This window comes from Cornus florida, unplaced genomic scaffold (genome assembly GCF_030987335.1).
Source record: "Cornus florida cultivar Cherokee Brave unplaced genomic scaffold, ASM3098733v1 CherokeeBrave_3.0.0_Hap2_Chr06, whole genome shotgun sequence".
NCBI classification, from domain to species: Eukaryota; Viridiplantae; Streptophyta; class Magnoliopsida; order Cornales; family Cornaceae; genus Cornus; species Cornus florida.
The window spans coordinates 48,594,875-48,613,307 of NW_026775576.1; the positions used below are offsets into that span (position 1 = coordinate 48,594,875).

An 18,433-nucleotide genomic window follows, 5' to 3' on the forward strand; every position below is an offset into this window, starting at 1 on the left:
TGTGATCCTGGGTATATTTTGATGTACTTGGATTTGTATAAATCGAAGATTTTATTAGAATTTTCGGGTCTTGACAAAATGGCATCAGAGCTTGTACCCAGCAGGAAGTGTGAGTGTAGTGATGTTGTAGACTGGTGTGAGTGGGCGAGTATGTAGTACTGGCGAGCTAACACTCGTAGCTGGGTGTGTGTGGGCGGATGGCTGTCACTGGCAGCCACTGGGATGGTTGGTTAGTGTGGTTGGGCAGGTAGCCCAGATTTGTTGTTATTTTTTTTAGTGGGTAGGCGGGTGACGCATCAACTAGCTACCACAACAGTTACGGTGTGTGTGGGCGGGTGACTAGCACTGACAGCTACCATAACGTCCTATATATCACTGTATCTCACATTGCCTGGGGTAAGGATTTGGATTTTGGTTTTCAGGTTGTTGGTGTTTTTGGGTGCATGAACTGTTGGATTTGAATTTTGAGGACGAAATTCTTTTTAAGTGGTGAAGATTGTGATGACCCAAATTTTTAGAATTTTAATTTAATTATTTTATGATGTTTAAAGTATCTAAATTAATTAATTATTTATTAAAATTAGTGGGTTTTGAATATTGATTTAATTTTGTTCTCTATATATATATTTATGTGTATTGTATTTATAATGGAGGTAGGAAATGGAAAGGAGTAGTTGTCTAGTCGAGTTTACTGGAAAGAGAGAAATTGTGATGATGTTCTGCGGGGGAGTTGTTTGGCCAATCTTTTGTACTTTTGATTTCTTCACATGGGTATTGATTTGTTTTTAAATTACATTTGTATATTTTATATATATATATATATATATATATATATATATATATATATATATTGTGTCAGTCAGAAGGATTAAGAGAGCAGGAGCTGAATTGAGATGAGAGATGAAAAAAAAGTTGTAATAATTTAGTGGGCCCCACTAATGAGACTTGTTGGCCACTTTTTCTATAGCTTTGTTCACGTGGGTTTGGAGTAAGCTTTTGGTATAATGATGTGAAGATATGGAGGAAGTCATTATTATTTTTGACTTATGATTTTGATATTATTATTTCTTTATATATATATATATATATATATTTTGTATCATGCCAAATGGTGTACTTGGTGCAGAAAAATAGAAAAGGTAGAAAGAAAAGAATGGGAATTCGTGGGTCCCACAAGTTGATTTTCTTAGTTGGCTTCATGTGGGTTTCTGATAGAGTGTATTTGAAATAAAAAGAATTGAAAAGATAGGAAAGGAAGGAAAATATAAGGTTGATAAGGAAAGTATGGGTGGCGGGACCCAGTTGAATTTTTTTGAATTGATATTTGTGCATTGCGTCGGTTCATTTGGCTTATAAATTGAGAGTGTTGTGTGTACTGCAAAATAAACAAATAGAATAGAGAAAAATCAAAGAGTGAGAGCAGAGATGGACAGTGAGGTCTGAGAGTTCACAGAGGGTCGAGATTGAGGAGGGACAGAGTGTGAGCCGAGAGTCTGCAGAGGAGGCCGGAGGTTTGAGGACTTGGTGATTTAGTGCGAGAATTTTTTTTCAATGTAGGGTTCTCTATATCTTAAATGGCTTGGAGTGGTTTTGCTTCAATGGTTTTGATTAAATGTTTTGATTAAATGTTTTAATTAAATGCATATGTATTTTGCTTATATACTCACATGACTATGTAAATTTTGTGAAGTTGTTTTATTAAACATCCATGAAATTCTTGTTATGGTTTTTCCTACCGGGACTTTTGTCTCACCACCCTCCAGTTTCAGGTACCGAAGATGAACAAAAATTGCTAGATTTGGGCTTAGGCTGAAGAGTCGGTGTTGCAGGATTTAATTTATTTTATTTGGAGAATTTTTGTATATTTGAGGAAATGACTTTGTACAAAAGAGGGCATTTATTTTGTGATCCTGTGTGTATTTTGATGTACTTGGATTTGTATAAATAGAAGATTTTATTAGAATTTTCGGGTCGTGACAAAATGGTATCAGAGCTTGTACTCAGCCGGAAGTGTGAGTGTAATGATGTTGTAGACGGGTGTGAGTGGGCAAGTGTGTTGTACTGGCGAGCTACCACTCGTAGCCGGGTGTGTGTGGGCGGATGGCGGTCATTGGCAGCCACTGGGATGGTCGGTTAGTGTGGTTGGGCAGGTAGCCCAGATTTGTTGTTTTTTTTAGTGGTAAGCGGGTGACACATCGACTAGTTACCACAACGGTTATGGAGTGTATGGGCGGGTGACTAGCACTGGTAACTACCATAACGTCCTACATATCACTGTATCTCACATCGTCTGGGGTAAGGATTTGGATTTTGGTTTTGTGATTGTTGGTGTTTTTGGATGCACAAACTGTTGGATTTAAATTTCGAGGACGAAATTCTTTTTAAGTGGTGGAGATTGTGGTGACCCAAATTTTTAGGATTTTAATTTAATTATTTTATGATGTTTAGATTGTCTAAATTAATTAATTATTTATTAAAATTAGTAGGTTTTGAATTTTGATTTAATTTTGTTCTCTATATAAATATTTATGTGTATTGTATTTATGATGGAGGTAGGAAATGGAAAGGAGTAGTGGTTTAGTCGAGTTTACTAGAAAGAGAGAGAAATTGTGATGATGTTCTGCGGGGGAGTTGTTTTGCCAATCTTTTGTACTTTTGATTTCTTCACATGGGTATTGATTTGTTTTTATATTACATTTGTAGATATGTGCATATATTGTGTCAGTCAGAAGGATTAAGAGGAGCAGAAGCTGAATTGAGATGAGAGATGAAGAAAAAGTTGTAATAATTTAGTGGGCCCCACTAATGAGACTTGTTGGCCACTTTTTCTATAGCTTTGTTCACGTGGGTTTGGAGTAAGCTTTTGGTATAATGATGTGAAGATATGGAGGAAGTCATTATTATTTTTGACTTATGATTTTTGATATTATTATTTCTTTATATATATATATATATTTTGTATCATGCCAAATGGTGTACTTGGTGCAGAAAAATAGAAAAGGTAAAAAGAAAAGAATGGGAATTCGTGGGTCCCACAAGTTGATTTTCTTAGTTGGCTTCATGTGGGTTTCTGATAGAGTGTATTCGAAATAAAAAGAATTGAAAAGATAGGAAAGGAAGGAAAATATAAGGTTGATAAGGAAAGTATGGGTGGCGGGACCCAGTTGAATTTTTTTGAATTGATATTTGTGCATTGCGTCGGTTCATTTGGCTTATAAATTGAGAGTGTTGTGTGTACTGCAAAATAAACAAATAGAATAGAGAAAAATCAAAGAGTGAGAGCAGAGATGGACAGTGAGGTCTGAGAGTTCATAGAGGGTCGGGATTGAGGAGGGACAGAGTGTGAGCCGAGAGTCTGCAGAGGAGGCCGGAGGTTTGAGGACTTGGTGATCTAGTGCGAGAATTTTTTTTCAATGTAGGGTTCTCTATATCTTAAATGGCTTGGAGTGGTTTTGCTTCAATGGTTTTGATTAAATGTTTTGATTAAATGTTTTAATTAAATGCATATGTATTTTGCTTATATACTCACACGACTATGTAAATTTTGTGAAGTTGTTTTATTAAACTTCCATGAAATTCTTGTTATGGTTTTTCCTACCGGGACTTTTGTCTCACCACCCTCCAGTTTCAGGTACCGAAGATGAACAAGAATTGCTAGATTTGGGTTTAGGCTGAAGAGTCGGTGTTGCAGGATTTAGTTTATTTTATTTGGAGAATTTTTGTATATTTGAGGAAATGACTGTGTACAAAAGAGGGCATTTATTTTGTGATCCTGGGTGTATTTTGATGTACTTGGATTTGTATAAATAGAAGATTTTATTAGAATTTTCGGGTCGTGACAAAATGGTATCAGAGCTTGTACCCAGCCGGAAGTATGAGTGTAATGATGTTGTAGACGGGTGTGAGTGGGCGAGTGTGTTGTACTGGCGAGCTACCACTCGTAGCCGGGTGTGTGTGGGCGGATGGCGGTCATTGGCAGCCACTGGGATGGTTGGTTAGTGTGGTTGGGCAGGTAGCCCAGATTTGTTGTTTTTTTTAATGGGTAAGCGGGTGACGCATCGACTAGTTACCACAACAGTTATGGAGTGTATGGGCGGGTGACTAGCACTGGCAGCTACCATAACGTCCTACATATCACTGTATCTCACATCGCCTGGGGTAAGGATTTGGATTTTGGTTTTGTGATTGTTGGTGTTTTTGGGTGCACAAACTGTTGGATTTGAATTTCGAGGACGAAATTCTTTTTAAGTGGTGGAGATTGTGATGACCCAAATTTTTAGGATTTTAATTTAATTATTTTATGATGTTTAGATTGTCTAAATTAATTAATTATTTATTAAAATTAGTAGGTTTTGAATTTTGATTTAATTTTGTTCTCTATATAAATATTTATGTGTATTGTATTTATGATGGAGGTAGGAAATGGAAAGGAGTAGTGGTTTAGCCGAGTTTACTAGAAAGAGAGAAAAATTGTGATGATGTTCTGCGGGGGAGTTGTTTTGCCAATCTTTTGTACTTTTGATTTCTTCACATGGGTATTAATTTGTTTTTATATTACATTTATATATATATATATATATATATATATATATATATATATATATATTGTGTCAGTCAGAAGGATTAAGAGGAGCAGAAGCTGAATTGAGATGAGAGATGAAGAAAAAGTTGTAATAATTTAGTGGGCCCCACTAATGAGACTTGTTGGCCACTTTTTCTATAGCTTTGTTCACGTGGGTTTGGAGTAAGCTTTTGGTATAATGATGTGAAGATATGGAGGAAGTCATTATTATTTTTGACTTATGATTTTTGATATTATCTATATATATATATATATATATATATATATTTTGTATCCTGCCAAAGGGTGAACCTGGTGCCGAAAAATAGAAAAGGTAGAAAGAAAAGAATGGGAATTCGTGGGTCCCACAAGTTGATTTTCTTGGTTGGCTTCACGTGGGTTTCTGATAGAGTTTATTTGAAATAAAAAGAATTGAAAAGATAGGAAATGAAGGAAAAGTTAGAGTTGATAAGGAAAGTATGGGTGGCAGGACCCAGCTAAATTTTTTTGAATTGATATTTGTGCATTGTGTCGGTTCATTTGGCTTATAAGTTGAGAGTGTTGTGTGTACTGCAAAATAAACAAACAGAATAGAGAAAAATTAAAGAGTGAGAGCAGAGATGGACAGTGAGGTTTGAGAGTTCACGGAGGGCCGAGATTGAGGAGGGACAAAGTGTGAGCCAAGAGTCTGCAGAGGAGGCCGGAGGTTTGGGGACTTAGTGATCTTGTGCGAGAATTTTTTTTCAGTGTAGGGTTCTTTATATCTTGAATGGTTTGGAGTGGTTTTGCTTCAATGGTTTCGATTAAATGTTTTGATTAAATGTTTTAATTAAATGCATATATATTTTGCTTATATACTCACATGACTATGTATATTTTGTGAAGTTCTTTTATTAAACCTCCATGAAATTCTTGTTATTGTTTTTCCTGGGACTTTTGTCTCACCACCCTCCAGTTTCAGGTACCGAAGATGAACGGGAATTGCTAGATTTGGGTTTAGGCTGAAGAGTCGGTGTTGCAGGATTTAATTTATTTTATTTGGAGAATTTTTGTAAATTTGAGGAAATAACTTTGTATAAAAGAGGGCATTTATTTTATGTTCCTGGTTGTATTTTGATGTACTTGGATTTGTATAACAGTAATACTTCAATTTCTTCCCCAAGTTTAAAATGTTGTGTTCATATTTTACAACACTCCGTTGTAAATTGGAATTGTCACCATCAATGACCAGAGTACAATTAAAGAAGGAACTGTACATGTTAGTCTTTCTCCATTTTCTTGGCAACCAAAACGATAGGGAAGACAAAAGCTCATGGTTGTTTTTTTATCCTTGTTTAGTGTGGCAAATCTTTGGGCTTTGCAAGATACTCGAGTATTATCTTCGTTAAAAGTATCTAATCATCGGTCAAGTGAATGGTGAGAGTTTGAATCTCTAAAAGAGCGAAATGCATGTGTGAGTGGTGTGAATGAGTTTCTTACCAATGACCCGCCCCCCCCCCCCCCCCCCCGGCAAAAAAAAATTGCACTCTTCTCTTTGTGAATTTTTTTCATTTATAACAACTGTTTCTCAATCATCTCACGTACCCAATAATACCTAACATCAATGTGCTTTGTGCGGGAAAAAATGCATCACATTCTTGCTTAAGTCGATAGCACTCTATCACAGAATACTACATAGTCTTCATGTTTCAAACCTAATTTTTGAAGGAATCTTTTCATCCACAATAATTCTTTATTTGCTTCAGTAGTAGTGTTAATATAAAGATTCTGTATATCTTATTATAACTGTTGTATACTGATTCTTGCTGTGATTCTTACCGTGATTTTATCTTAATCACAATTGTATAGCTGTTGCACAATAGCCTATAAATAGGCTCCTTTGTACATGCTCCAAAAATAATTCAATATACATCAATTCTATATCTCTCTCATATTGCATCTTTGTCTCTCTAACTCTGTTAATCAACATGGTATCAGAGCCACGAATTAATGGCCTGAATCATTCCACTTACTGTACCTCTGAAATTCAGTCTCAAAATTTCACAAACTCTCTGCTGCCGTCACCACTGCTCTCTGCCATCGCGGCTTTCTGCTGTTATAAACTCTCTGCCGCCGTCGCCGATCGTTGCCGCCGATCTCTGCCGACATCGTCAACACACCACTGCTCTCTACCGTCGAGGCTCTCTGCCGCCACGGATCTCTGCCGTCATCGCGGATATCTGCCACAACTGAGCTCTGACGCCATCACCGATCTCTGCTCTCTGCCGTCGCTCCATCTACCGCCTCTGTCCTTCACCCTCATCACCGATCTCTGCTCTCTGCTATTGCTCCATCTGCCGCCTCTGTCCTTCACGCTCATCACCGATCTCTGCTCTCTGCTATTGCTCCATCTGCCGCCGATATCTGCTTGATTAAAGGCTCTGTCAAAGCTCTGCATATAGTTTTTCTTTTTTAGAGAAAGATAAAAGCGTCCTGATTAAAGGCTCTTGGAACCCCTCCGTACCATTACTCCACCGATATCTTCTATCATTATTTTTCTTACATATATATTTATATAATATTACACACACACACACACATATATATATATATATATGAATATATATATATTTTTTCTCACTCTATCAGTTAGGTACACGTCTCATATATTTTCAAGTTATGAACTGGTCCAAAATTTCTCATCCTATTGGCACTACATTAGAGGGCTGTTCAAATTATATTCTTTGGACCCAAGCCATGACCAACTTTCTCAAAGGTAAAAAATTATGGCACATTGTCACTAGTAATATCCTCGAGCCTGTGCGAGAGGAAACTGAAACAAAAGAAAAATATGGTGACCATCTTGAAGAATGGGATAACAAAAATCATCAGATTATCACTTGGTTTCGCAATACCTCTATCTCATCCATTAGTATAGAATTAGGTCGTTTCGATTCTGTAAAACAATCTGGAATTTTTTGAAGCATCATTACACCACCACTGATCTTGCCCATCATTATTAACTTCTGACCAATCTTCACAGCAAAACTCAATAGTTTGGTCAATCTATCAGCACTTTTGTCTCTGAAATGCATGCTATTTGGGATCAACTATCTCTTTTTGAACCCATTTGGTCATATGCTTCTGATGCTACAAAGTTTACTACCTATCGAGATCAACAACGTGTCATCATGTTTCTCATGGCTCTTCAACCTTCATTTGAACCCGTTCGAGCCTCTCTCCTTCATCGGCATCCTCTGCTTACCTTAGAAGATGCTATAACCGAGCTTCTTTCAGAAGAAACTCGTCTGAGTACATCTCAACCTCCGGCCTCAGATGCAGTTCTTGCTACTCATTATCATAGAAAGCAATTGACGTCATCTTTTTCCTCTCCAAGGGAGTGTAACTACTGTCACAAAACAGATCATGTCGTATTAACTTGTCCCACCAGAGTTTGCAAGTTTTATCATAAGAAAGGCCCAGGTCACTACCAGAGTGATTGTCCCAAGAACTAGCAATCTCGCACCAATTCTTCTAAAGGTTCTTCATCTAGACATAATTATCCATCTTCCTCTATCACTGCTGCCACCGCTGAAGGATATTGTCCTCCTACTTATACAGTTGCATAAATGTCCACCAACGATATCGAGGCCCTTCTAAGACAAATTATCTCCAATAATGGTACTCCTTCTTCCACTGCCATGTCAGTTACCCCAGGTAATTCTTGGTTTTTTGATTCTGGCTGCTGTAATCATATGACCTCTGATTCTACAATATTTTCTAAACATCATCCTGCCATCAATACACCTACAATTCATACAGCTGATGAATCTCACTTACATGTTAATCACGTCGGTCAAATTTCCACTCCCAATGTCTCACCCTCAAATACCTTTCATATACCAAAACTTACAATTAATCTTATCTCTGTTGGTCAGATATGTGAACTTGGACTTAATGTCATTTTTTCTTCGTCTGGTTGTCATGTACAGGATCCACAGACGGGGCAGACCTTTGGGATAAGCCGTAAAGTGGGACGTCTCTTTGAGCTCATCCATCTCCGCATTCCTTCTTATCGGCTCTTTATAGTTTCCACTATTGCTTCAGTAACCTATACTCCTTCATTTAGCCTTTGGCATTCCCGATTAGGTCATGTATCTATTGGGCGTTTATGCTCCTTAGTGTCAACCTGTCAATTAGGTTCATTTAAAAATGATGATATAACTTGTTTACCTTGTCAACTTGTAAAACAACATGCTTTACCTTTTAATAAAATCACATCTATTACTACTGCTCCTTTTGACTTAGTTCATTCTGATGTATGGGGACCTTCTCCTCACACTACAATAGGGGGATCCAAAATACTTTGTTATTTTCATTGATGACTACTCACGATTTACCTGCCTATATCTCATGAAAAATTGCTCTGAATTACCCCAACTTTACTATGATTTTGCAAACATGGTCAAAACCCAATTTTCCCAATCCATCAAGATCTTCCGCGCTGATAATGCTATGGAGTACAATGAAACAAATTTTCTAAAATTTCTTTGCTAACATGACACGATTTCTCACTCTTCTTGTCCTGGCACATCCTAACAAAATGGGCGGGCTGAACGTAAACATAGGCATATCTTAGACACTGTTCGCTCCCTCCTAATATCCAGTTCATGTCCTAAACATTTTTGGGGGGAAGCAGCTCTCACTGCCGTATACACCATCAACCGTGTTCCCATGCCTATTATTGAAAATCAATCTCCCTATGAATGATTATATGGGATCTTTCCTGCTTATAATCTTCTCAAAGTTTTTGGATGTGCTTGTTTTCTCTTACTTCAGCCTTATGAACTTACCAAATTAGAGCCTTGGGCTCGTCTATGTTGTTTTCTAGGTTATGGAATTAAACACAAATGATACCGATGTTGGGATCCCATTTCCAGACGTCTTCGTGTCTCTCGTCATGTCATCTTTTGGGAACACAAAATGTTCTCTTCTCTTTCCAAGTTCCACATATCTCTATCTTCTACTCCCTTATTCTTTACTGATTCTTTAGTTGAACTCTTACCGGACAACATAGATACAATATCTTCATATGAGCTTCCAAACACTATCTCTTCTACTCCAGAAACAACGTCTTCATCTGAGCTCCCATAAATGGCCTTACCTAACGAATTTGTTTCATCTGATGGTCCTGCTGAATCTTCTTCATTAGATACCATCACTACTGCTCAACCTCCTCGCAAATCTGATCGGGTAAGAAAACCTCCTAGTCATTTACGTGATTTTCAGTGTTTCTCTACTATCATGTCTCATCATGAGCCTCAATCCTATCGTGAGGCTAGCTCTAACCCCCATTAGCAGCAAGTTATGACAGAAGAACTACAGGCTCTCACACAAGCTCATACCTGGGATATGGTTGCTCTTCCCTTTGAAAAAACTGTTGTTGGCTGTAAATGGGTTTACAAAATCAAAACTCATTCTGATGGTTCAGTAGAATGATATAAAGTTCGTCTGGTTGCAAATGGCTTCACCCAAAAATATGGCATTGACTATGAGGAAACATTTGCCCTTCTTGCTCGACTTACTTCTGTCCGTAGCCTATTGGCTGTTGCAGCAGCTTGTAAGTGGGAATTATTTCAAATGGATGTGAAAAATGCCTTTCTCAATGGTGATCTCACTGAAGAAGTATATATGAAACCTCCTCCAGGATATGACCATTCTCCACATCAAGTCTGTAAGCTCCGTCAAGCACTATATAGTCTTAAACAAGCTCCAAGAGCTAGGTTTGCAAAATTTAGTTCTACAATTGGAGATTTTGGATTTACCTCAAGCTCATATGATTCTAGCCTTTTTATCCGCAAGATTGACTCTGGTATTACTTTTCTCTTACTTTATGTTGATGACATGATATTCACTGGCAATGATCTTGCAAGTATCTCTTACTTTATGAAGGATTTTGGGCACCTCCACTATTTCCTAGGCTTGGAGATTCTCTTTGATTCGGATGGCTATTATCTCTCCCAAGCCAAGTATTCTTCTGACATTCTTGCTCGTGCTGGTATCACTGATTGCAAGACAGCTTCTACTCCACTTGAGACCAATGTTAAGCTCACTTCTCTAGATGGTACACTCCTCAGTGATGCCACATTGTATCGACAATTGGTTGGCAGTCTGGTATATCTCACTGTTACTCGACCTGATATCCCCTATGCTGTGCATTTTGTCAGTCAGTTCATTTATGCTTCTCGATCTACTCATTATACTGCTGTACTACGCATTCTTCAATACATTAAAGGGACTATGTTTCATAGCTTTCACTTTTCTACTCATTCTTCACTTAAGCTACGTGCCTACTTTGATTCTGATTGGGTAGGTGATCCAACTGACCGACATTCTACTACTGGCTTCTGCTTCTTTCTTGGTAACTCTCTCATTTCTTGGCGTAGCAAAAAACAATCCATCGTTTCCAGGTCTAGTACAGAAGCTGAATACCGTTCCCTTGCAGATTCCATACAAGAACTTATTTTGCTTCGATGGATCCTAACAGATATGGGTGTTTCTCATTCTAGTGGCACTATTCTCTATTGTGATAATCAGAGTGCTATTTACATTGCTCATAATGATGTCTTTCACGAACACACCAAACATATTGAAATTGATTGTCATATTGTGTGTCAATAAGTTACTCGGGGCACCGTACGCCTTCATTCTGTAACTTTCGCTGATTAAACCGTTGACATTTTTACCAAAGCTCATCCGCAAGGCAGATTTCGAGAATTAGTTTCCAAACTCAAATTGGTTTTTGCTTTACCACCTTGAGTTTGAGGGGGGATGTTAATATAAAGATTCTGTGTATCTTATTATAACCATTGTATACTGATTCTTGCCTGATTCTTACTGTGATTATATCTTAATCACAATTGTATAGCCGTTACACAATAGCCTATAAATAGGCTTCTTTGTACATGCTCCAAAAATAATTCAATATACATCAATTCTGTATCTCTCTCATATTGCATCTTTGTCTCTCTAACTCTATTAATCAACAAGTAGCAATATACTCTGCCTCAGTTGCAAACAAAGCAACACACATATGCAACTTAGATTGTTATCACATAGCTTCCCTTCCAAAAGTGAATAAAAAAGCTGATGTCGATTTTCTGCCATCAAAATCACCCACCATGTATGCATCTACATAACCTTTTGTTAAAAATTTGTCTAAAATTCATTTTTGATAGGGCAAAAATCTTTTGGCTAAAGAAGTGTGATGGTGAAGCTTCTAAATTAGCTTCCGAAGGAAGCTTTGAAATTCTTGGGCAGCAAGAATTATTCTTGGGCAACAAGTGTTATTTGGCTTCCAAAGGAAGCTTTGTAATATACTTGGACACCAAGTATATTTTTGGCTATAAATAGCCTTGCACTCATTCAATGAAAAGCATCCGAGAGGCATCTAAGAGTAAGACAATATTCGGATCTAGAGAGTACATTAGTTTTGTGTGTGTGAGAAAATCCTTTTGTGTGTACAATCTTCAAGAGAGAGTTGAAGTTTGTATTTGGGTAGGTTTTTCTCTTTGTGTAAATCATATACTATTTGGGTATTTCTTGAGTGTTAATTGAGTCTTCTTTGTTGGTGAATGAGTAGTGTGAAAAGAGAGATTATTGTGAGGGAGAACCAAAACGTTATTCAGTTTGTAATATTTCTTTTTATAGTGATACGAATCATCATCGCCCGTGGATGTAACCCTATTTGTGAGGGTGAACCACGTATAAATCATTGTCTCATTTATGTGTGCCTATTTATTTTCTTGTCATTATTTTTCTCTTGTTCTCATAAACTCCTATTCGATCATTTTTAATAACAAATTGGTATCAGAGCTTTTGGGGGAGTTTTTTGAGATGTCGACAAAATGCGAGATTGAGAAATTTGATGGTAAGATTAGTTTCAGTCTTTGGCGCATTAAGATTTAGGCCCTGCTCACTCAGCAAGGTTTTAGCAAAGGAAGAGTTAGAAAGAGGAGTTACAATCCTAGTTCTCAAAAGGGTTGTGAGGGGACTACACAACGTGGTGGGAGAATGAAATCCGTTTTCAGATGGCAACCAAAATTGCAGCAGTCCTTACATGGAGGCAGACCAATGAGGACAGGTGTGATATTGACTTGCAATAATCTTGGTTGTAATGAGATAGTCCATTCGAGTGCCATTAAGATGTATGGGAGGCAAGTAGTTGGTCACAATAGAGATGCGAGGAAAAGTCAATGACGTCCTATTCTCCATAAGGGTGAGAAGATGACTTTTCATTACCAGTTGGTGGTTTGTGGGCGGTTGGAGAAGGTTGTTGAAGGAGATGTCAAACTTGGAATTTCTTAGGGTGTTTTTGATAAGCACTTAGAGTTTGACAGAAATACTGGAGGTATGCTTGTAGCTGCACAAGACATGCATGGGTTGAAGAATGAGAGACCGAGGGTTAAGTTTGAGTATGACTTAAACTTAATAAAAATTCTTTATTAATTTGTTTTGTGTTGGAGATGATGATGGCGTAATTTTTATTACTCACATTGTGTTGAAGAAAGACTCTTTATGATGTTGTCTTATCATTTCTGCTAAGGCAGAGAAATTTTGCCAAGGATGGAGTTTTGTGGCTCATTCGAAATTTTTGCCAAGGTGGAGAATTTTAGTCAAGGTGGAGATTTGTTAGAAATTTGTCTAAAATTCATTTATGACATGACAAAAATCTTTTGGCTAAAGAAGTATGATGGTGAAGCTTCCAAATTAGCTTCCGAAGGAAGCTTTGAAATTCTTGGGCAACAAGTGTTATTTGGCTTCCAAAGGAAGCTTTGTAATATACTTAAACACCACGTATATTTTTGGCTATAAATAGCCTTGCACTTATTCGATGAAAAGCATCCGAGAGGCATCCAAGAGTAAGACAATATTCGGATCTAGAGAGTATATTGGTTTTGTGTGTGTGAGAAATTCCTTTTGTGTGTACAATCTTCGAGAGAGAGTTGAAGTTTGTATTTGGGGTGAGTTTTTCTCTTTGTGTAAACCATATACTATTTGGAGTATTTCTTGGGTGTTGAGTGAGTCTTCTTCGTTGGTGAGTGAGTGGTGTGAGAAGAGAGATTATTGTGAGGAAGAACCAAAACGTTATTCAGTTTGTAATCTTCTTTTTTATAGTGATACGAATCATCATCGCCCGTGGACGTAACCCTATTTGTGAGGGTGAAGCACGTATAAATCCTTGTCTCGTTTGTGTGTGCCTATTTATTTTCTTGTCATTATTTTTCTCTTGTTCTCATAAACTCCTATTCAATCCTTTTTAATAACACCCTCCAAGCCTGGTTTTTAACCTCCAAAACATAAGCATAACTCGGAGCTTCCTCTCAAGTATTTGAAAATTCACTTCACAGTTTCCCATTCCCATTCTTCTCTCCTCTATCAGGATTTTGAAGTACGTTTTTCTCTCATTTCGTAGTTCGATATTCTAGTGTCCTAGGTGTAAAAGAACCACACCAATTCATCCCGAACTTGGTGGTTAAACTCTACGGTACTGATGAATGCTATATGGGAGGTCAGGCGAAAAAATAGCTCGATGTGAGGATGATAAAAAACTTAAACTCTCGGGGGGCAAAGTAGGTATGTTAGTGAGTCTTGTCAAAGTAAAAATAATAAAATAGTGTGAGTGTGGCAGACCCATCGTCAAGGACAGACCTATTAATGTCTAAGTGGGGGACAGACCAAAATATCTCTCTCACACAAAAAACATATATATATAGGTTATCCCCTCATGGACACATCCACAATGAGACAATGAGATAAATTAAGTACTTCCAAATGTTCCAAGGTGTCCAATAGATGCTCTATAGCCTCCTTGTGGACAATGGCACATCGAAGACTCAATTTCTTCAGCCTTGGCAAGAATTTGATTATGGAAATCGCAAGCAGAGCCATGCACTGAAAGATCATGGTATGAATGCTTTCTTTGCCGAGACTCTCCACCAATCCAAGTGCCGCCAGCAATGGAGGGAACGTCGAAGTAGTTACTCAACACATTTAGATCAAGAGTCCCCGACAGGAATGGCTCAAAAAATGCTTGTCGCCATGAGCCACAAACTCGAGAGAAACATAAGATCAAATCCATGAGACTGACAGCGTTCAATAGCAAATTGGGCTGCATATCAACTCAGTTCTCCTCTTTTGATTGACACTCTTCTTACTCGCTGTTGATTCCCGAGTCCTTGTCTTTTCAGAAATGGAATATCTATGCCCTTTACATGGAGAAAGAGATCAAAATTAACTGGTAAGCAGAAGGTAGAAGAAAAAAGAAAATAAGTCTCACATGAAAGAGCCAAACCAAGTACTAGCTCAAGATTAATATTTATCAAAAAAGGGACTTGACATAGTATTACATACTATCTCCGTCTCAAAAAAGATGTCGCGTTTGGAACAGAGGGAATATATAGACACAACACATGCAAATGCATCCAATTCAGAGAGAGAGAGATGATCCAATTAAAAGTTCTAGTTATTATTACTATTTTTCCTTTCAAACATATAATCAATATAAGTAGGGATGGACACAAGTAATTAATATGATTCAATAAAACTCATCTGAATGGCTTGTACGTACCATTTGAATAGACTTTCAAATGTGAATCTGAGTTACTTTAACTCGGGGTTTCAGCTAGCAAGCCTAGCAATGGCTTCATTGAGAACATTTACAGTATCAGTCTATCAGATGATCATTTCTTTTTCAAGTTTTGGAAAGATTATATATATATATATATATTAATTTGCATATTTATTAATTTTTTTTTTTTTTTTTTTACAAGTGTAAAGAACGAATAAATTGCTAATTTGCAATCATCTAATAGAAGATATTTCCGTAACAAAGGTTTATGTAACTCGTAGTTGGATGTATTCACGTATTTATTATAGTTGCAAATAGTGTCATAATCATTATTGTTGCTATATGTGGATAAAATTTATTGTTTAAGGGTTTTTTAACGTGATTCAAAGGACGCTTCTTAAATCTTTTGCATGATTTTTAAAATAGGCTAAATTACAATAACCTCCCTTAAATTTGATATTATTTCATGGACTTCTTTGAAAAAGGATAGAAACTTCGTTTGTTTTGTTATACCTAACTTTAATATTGAAGAACTAATTTTGGCCTTCTAGAATTATTTTATTCAATTTAAAACTACAACTAAATTTTATGGGCAAAATGGTAAAGCTGAATACTTCATTGGGATGGAAGTGTTACATATTTTCGGAATTGCTTTTTTTTTTTTACACTAAAACATGATGAATTTTAAATGATGAATTAAATACAGGGTGTATGTTTGATAAATGATATTAATCATATTGGAAACTTATTGTGTAATGTATTAGAAGATAATAATCTTAGTTGGAGTACATAGTGTAATGTGATAAATGCTATTAATCATAATTATTCATTCTTGCTGATAAATGATATTACCTTCGTCCCAAAAAAAGTGTCGCTAATAGGGAACCACGATTTCCTAAAAGTGACGTTTTTTATGGGACGGAGAGAGTACTTATTATTTCAGGTTATTATTCTGTATTTTGATAAATGAAATTAACCATATTATAAATGATGTTAATTATAATATGATTTATGATATTAATTATATTATAAATGACATTAATCATAATCGGATTTATTAGGATTTATGATATTAATCATATTATAATTGTTATTAATCGTAAAGTGATTTTAGTTGTGTTTCATGATATAACAATGTTTTTCTTTTAGACTTTGGTAAGGAAAACTTAATAGAGAAAAATTATAAAACTAAAGAAAGGCTTGAGCAAGGGCCTTCTTGCGGCATCCAGCAAAGCTGCAAAAGCATGATGCAGTTTCACTGCAGTCTACAGACTCTACACCATGGGCTCTGATGATCAATGTTTCATGTGAGTCCAATGTACATACATGTGTGTTATATACTTTGGGTAAGTTGTTTGTGTCCATATTATCTCTCAACAAAGAAAAAATCATGTACTTCTAGTCGTGATATTCGATTCCATGGGTGAACACTAGAATTGCGTGATCAATGCTTGGATTAGATCCAATCATAAGTAAAAAATATCTACGAATTTGGGATAAAAATTGAAATAAAATTTACATATTATATAAAAATTATATTTGTAATAAAGCATCCAGTGATTGCTTGGAGTTGCAGCCTGCTTTAGAGAAGTTTTATTACGAGTATAATGTGATTGCTTGGGGAACGGTGGAATTCCTTGCTTGATGAAGTATATATTCCATGGAAAAGCAAAAAAATAAAAAATAAAAAAATAAAAAGGTCCTTAGAACAGAAGACTAGCAGTAGTAATAAGTTCATTATTTTAATATATAATATATAAAAATAAATTTATACATTTAGACGACCCATAGAATTATATATTAGAAGGGGTGGATATTATGGGGTATCAATAGAAATTGAGCGGAGCATATTTAAATTTTTTACAAGCACTGACTGTGATTTGGCTCACTTTGCCAATGTGTCTGAATCTTCAACAACCTCTTCACCTTCTGTAATGACCCAAACCCGGGGTCCCAAAACAATAACCGAGTTATAGGGGGTAATTTGGTCATTTCACAATTAAGGAGAGAAATATGGCTCAAACAAGGTCAAATGAATCCATCTCAACCATTTCGTAACATCCCATGAGGTTCCAAGAACTTTGGTTGTGGTTTTTCACAATTACCCCATCTCGGTTTAGGGGCCTTCTCGACATTGTCCTACTAAAATGCGAATATCTCCCCGTACAAGTGGAATCTAAATATGGCATCAGTAGCATTGGGAAGAGGGTTCACAATCCTTGAAATTAGACTCAAGAATGACCCCAATTGAATTTGAAACGAGAAAGTTACAGCTGATTAAAGTCTGAATTAAAAAAAAATGACAAGCAGTAAGGGAGCCAGCTCCCATTTGGATAGAGCCGCCTCCTTTCTACGAAAGGAGATGGCTCCACTCCAAAGGAGCAAGCTACACTTCACAAGGAGCATGCTCTACTCCAAAGGAGTAAGTTCCATTCCATGATTTTTACAAAATTTAGCTACTGGACCAAAATGAGTTGACTCCCAAAGGTGGAGAGCAAGCTCTACACCTGGGAGGCCTGATATCTGCTACCCCAATTGCATTTCTAAGTTGTAAATTTAATCCTCTCAACCCAACATACATGAATGGCAAAAATAAACAATTGATAAGCTAATTCAAGGAGTTCTACAACATGGCGACACAAAGAAACTTTGATTACATCATACATTCATCATCATTCTTCCCATACAACTAAGAAATAATACATGGTCATTACATTTAGCTCAATTTACATCAAAATGGCATCAAGGTCGATAGTTATATTACAAGGCCATGCTAAGCAAATTTATTACATTTCAAGATGGTGCTTTACAAAAGAATGACGATGCTTGTGGAGGAATGTCATCCACCACCTCCTTCTCGTGACTTGTAAAATGTTGATAATAAAGCGGTGAACAAAATTCCTCAGTAGGTGGTGCCTAAGACACACCTTTTGTGATCCCATGAATCCAAATAATGAATAGAATTAAAGGGGACGGGAACATGCTATGCCGGGGGAAAATACAATACTTTCGGGATCGTAAATAAACAATGTGATGCAATGGCATGCAATGTCACTCCCCATTTTCAAAATCACTTCCATTCTTCACTTTTCAAACCGTTAACATAACCTGTCCCTCGGTGACCCCTTGGCGACACGAGAGAAGGATTGGCTACTGTCCTTGACCCTTGGTAATCTCGCAGCGCCATTTGGGGCCCAGATAGCTCAACCACGCTAAGGCGGTCTCCATAGTTCCCTCTAAGTTACATTAATGCCACGGACCCT

The 18,433-nt window shown here is 36.9% G+C and overlaps 1 long non-coding RNA gene across 2 annotated transcripts; it reads left to right on the forward strand.

Annotated features, from left to right (window-relative positions):
* The first annotated feature begins 829 nt into the window (after positions 1–829).
* LOC132311456 (uncharacterized) lies at positions 830–5,658 on the forward strand. Of its 2 annotated transcripts, none has more exons than XR_009483002.1 (4): positions 830–1,553; positions 2,704–3,415; positions 3,626–5,309; positions 5,517–5,658. It is a non-coding gene; the product is annotated as an uncharacterized LOC132311456 (long non-coding RNA). The 2 variants fall into 2 exon arrangements; XR_009483003.1 differs by having other exon boundaries at positions 3,632–5,309.
* The last annotated feature ends 12,775 nt before the right edge of the window (positions 5,659–18,433 follow it).